Source organism: Echinops telfairi, unplaced genomic scaffold, assembly GCF_000313985.2.
Source record: "Echinops telfairi isolate 266 unplaced genomic scaffold, ASM31398v2 ScPeMD7_3533;HRSCAF=4204_0, whole genome shotgun sequence".
Lineage (NCBI taxonomy): Eukaryota > Metazoa > Chordata > Mammalia > Afrosoricida > Tenrecidae > Echinops > Echinops telfairi.
The window spans coordinates 27,423,137-27,427,727 of record NW_022107431.1 but is presented as its reverse complement, the minus strand read 5'-3'; positions in this window follow the sequence as shown (position 1 = coordinate 27,427,727).

Sequence of the window (4,591 nt, the reverse complement as noted above, 5' to 3'; positions counted from 1 at the left end):
TCAAAGATAGCCCAGTTCAAAAAATCAGAAAGTAACAAGTGTTGGAGGTGTTGTAGGGAGATAGGAACTCATATCAACAGCTGTTGGACCTGTAGGTATGTGCAGCCATTATGGAAATCGATTTGACAATATCTAAAACAGATAAAAATTGAGCTACCATATGACCCAGCAATCCCCCTAACTGGACATATACCCAGAAAAGGCAAGAAACAAACCACAGCCATACATCTGTGCTCTAATGTTCATCACGGCACAGTTCACAATTGGAAGGAGTTGGAAATGATCCAAATGTCCATCAACAGACAGATGGATTATAAAACTGTGGTACATACATACAATAGAGTACTATGCATCCCTAAAAAGCTGCGATGAATACATGAAGCACACTGCCACATAGGAAGAACTGGGGGAAGTCATGCTAAGTGAAGTAAGCCAAGCACAAAAGAATAAGTATAACATGACCCAATGAGGTAAGCTTTAAAAAAAAATGGAGCATAGGGGAAAAGCTACTATACACATACATCCCAGGGGTGAGGTCCAGCAACTATGGCATGGGCTAAACCTAATCCAGGGATACATATGGGAGCCAACTAATAAGAGGGGGAAAGAAAGAGATTAAATAAATAAATAAAAAATTTTTACGGCATGGGTATTGTGCAGAAGGGCACTAACTCACCCAAGGGGAAGTTATTGTTTATATCTTCACAGGAGAGGGAGAGAGAGACCAGGGTTCAACCCAATGCACCAAGACATAAATATTACATACCAGCATATACCAGGGAACAAATAGAGAGGTCTGCAGGCCCAGCCCCAATCCCAACTATGTGGACAGCCCCTGTTCAGAAGAATGCACTTCAGAGAACAGCACTGGGCCTACAGCTTGGGGAAAGGGGCAGGTCTGATTAGAGCACACGGAGAAATGCAAAAGGATGAGGAGTGAGAGAAGGACATGCTGATCCACCAAGCCCCGAGGATGATATACTGCTCAGAGCAGACAATGTACAGATAGCACCATAGAGCAGGCTTCCACACTGAACCATGGCGCTGTGGGGGACAATACTGGACACACAGTGTGGGAATTGTGCACAATTTGACCCAATCACGCTGGGGCGAAACACTAAGGGAATGCAAAAGAACAGCAAGGGGATCAAAGCGATGAAATCCCTGGGAATACCAAAAATAGACTTTGGAGACAGACTGAGGCACCTCATCAGACTTGACTGGAAAACATGTATGTATAGGCCTTTTCATTTTTGTCAGTGGCTTTCTTTTTGTTGTTGTTGTTGCTATTGTTTTGTTAGTCTTGACTTCCTTTGTTTTATTTGGCTTTGCTGGGTTTTTGCACTTATTAATGTATCTGCATGTCTATCTAGATAAAGTAGGTAAGATAAATAATTTGGAGATGAAAAGAATAGGACCAATGGTTCTGGGGGGGATATGAGAGAAGGGGAGGTGGGAGAAAGGGAGGTGGGTGGGAGCCAACCCAGGGACAAGGGAACAAGTGAACTAAAATCAATGGAGAGAAGGGCATAGGGTGCTTAGTGAGGCTTAATCAAGGGCAATGTAGCAGCGAGGAATTATTAAACTCGAATGAAGGCCGAACATGATGGTGTGACAAGAGAAAAGCAAAAGGAAATAGAGGAAAGAACCAGGAAGCAAAGGGCATTTACAGAGGTCTAAATACAGGCATGTACATATGTAAATATATATATATATATACACAAATGAGAGAGGAATATAACTATGTACTCATCTCTATATGTTAAGAATTAAGGTTGCAGATAGACATTGGGCCTTGGCTCAAGTACTCCCACAACACAAGAACACTTTGTGCTATCAATACGACATTCTGTGATACTCACCTTCCTGACATGATCACTGAAGACAAAATGGGTGCATAAGTAAATGTGGTGAAGAAAGCTGATGGTGCCCAGCTATCAAAAGATATATCATCTGGGGTCTTAAAAGCTTGAAGATAAACAAGAACAACAAATCCCACATGGAAGAAGCACACCAGCCTGTATGATCATGAGGTGTAAATGGTATCAGGTATGAGGCATCTAAGACCCAGAACAAAGTGAACAAGGGGAATGGGGGTGGGGATGGGGTAATGGAATGGAGACCCAATGCCCACCTGTAGGCAATTGGACATCCACCTACAAAGAGGTCACAGGGAATAAATGAATCAGTCAGGGTGCAGTATAGCACCGATGAAACACACAACTTTCCTCTAGTTCTTTGGTACTTCCTTCCCCCCACTATCATGACCTCAAATCTACCTTACAAATCGGATTAGACCAGAACATTCACACTGCTATATACAAGAGCCTGCAACACGGGGAATAGATAAATCTCCCAGGGCCAACAATGAGAGTAAAGATACCAGGAGGATTAGGGGAGGGTGGGGAGAGAAAGGAGGAATTGATCACAGCAATCAACCTATAACTCACCTCTCAGAAAATTGGGTGAGGGGCATGGAGGATGATGTAAGATATGAAAATAATAATCTATAACTTATCAAGGGTTTGTGAGGGAGGGCGGGAGTGGGAGGGGCAAGAAATGGGGAGCTGATATCAGGGACTGAAGTGGGAAGAGAATGCTTGGAAAATGATGATGGCAGCATATGTGCAAATCTGCTTGACACACTGGATGAATGTATACATTGTGATAAGAGATGTAAGAACCCCAATAAATGTATTTTAAAAAGAAAGAAAGAAAATTTTATTCTAAAATTTAATGTGGTGATGATTTTGCAGCTCTTCTTGGTGTGATTAACTATCCAATTGTGTAATATGTGGATCCAGTGCCAATAACATCATTGGGAAGAAATAGTGACTGATCATCAGTAATAGGTCTTTCTTTGGGGGAATGATGAAATGTTCTAAAAGATATGTTAGTAGTTTTACAACTCAGTGAATTTGCTAAATACTATTTAACTATATTAAGTGGCTGAATGGTATATTATGTGACTTTTATCTCCACAACGTTGTCTAAAAATTCTTAAAAGAATGAGGCAAGAAGAGAAAGAGGAGGAAGAGGAGAAAGAAAACAGGAGGAAATGAAGGAAAAGACTGAGAAAGAAAAGAGGAAAAATCAACCCATGCTCATTAAGTTGGCATGTTTATTGTTGCGTCCCTTTAGAGACAATCAATCTGCCATCGAGTGACCCTATGCACAAAAGAACGGAGCACTGCACAGTCCTGTGCCATCTTTACAGCTAACTGTTCCTAGCCCTGAGCCCACTGCGGCAGTCACTGTGTCAATCCATCTCACCAAGGCCTTCCCTTTTTTGCCAAGCATAATGTCCTTCTCCAGGAGCTGGTCCCTCCTCGTAACATGCCCAAAGTATGTGAGATGAAGTCTTGCCATCTCTGCCTTTGGACCTATTTCTTCCAAGACAGATTTTGTTTTTCATTTTAACCATCAATGATCCTTTCAACATTTTTCTCCAGCACAATTCACATCATCATTTCTTCTTTGGAGTTCCTTATTAAATGTCCAAATTTCACATGCATATGAGGCAATGGAAAATAGCATGGCTTGGGGCAGGCACACCACAGTACTCAAAGTAACATCTTTCCTTTTCAATATTCTAAAGAGATATTGTGCAGCAGATTTGCCAATGCACCGGGTCCTTTGCTTTCTTGCCTGCTGCTTTCCGTGAGCATGATAAATTCCTTGACAGTTTCAACCTTTTCTCCGTTACCTATTGGTGCAATTGTGAGGATTTTGATCTTCCTTATATTGAATTGTAATCCATATCAAAGGCTGCAATTCTTGATCTTCAGCAGCAAATGCTTTAAGTCCTCTCTTACAGCAAGCAAGGTTGCGCCATCTGCATATTAAACCAAAACCATACTCACTGCCATCTAGTCCATGCTGACTCATAACGACCCTCTGTGGGTTTCCAAGTCTGTCACTGTTTACAGGAGTAGAAAGCCCAGTCTTTCTCCCATGGAGCTAACAGTGGATCGCACCCTAATGCATAACCACTTCACATCATCCGCATATTTCAAGTTATTAATAAGCCTTCCTCTAATCCTGATACTACATTCTCCTTCATATAAGCCAGCTGCTCTTATTATTTGCTCAGCATACAGATTGAAGATGTATGGTGACAGGATAAAATTCTGATGCACACCTTTCCTGATTTTAAACCATGCAGTATTACCTTATTCTGTTCACACAGCTGCTTCTTGATCCATGGAAAAGTTCCTCATGAACACAATTAAATGTTCTGGAATTCCCATTCTTCTCAAGGTTATCCATAGTTTATTATGATCCACATAGTCGAATGCTTTGGCATAGTCAATAAAACACAAGTAAATATTTTTCTGGAATTCTCTGACATCAGCAATGATATCCCTTGTTCCACATACTCTTCTGATTCTGGCTTGAACATCACCCTGTCAATGTCCTGGTACCTCCATTGTTGAATGATCAACAACAACAACATTCAGTTGCATGTAACACCAGTGATATGTTCTACCGGTCGAGCATTCTGTTGGGTCACCTATCTTTGGAAGAGGCACAAATAAGGATCTCTTCCAGTCACTTGGTCAAGTAGCTGTCCTCCAGACTTCCTGGTATG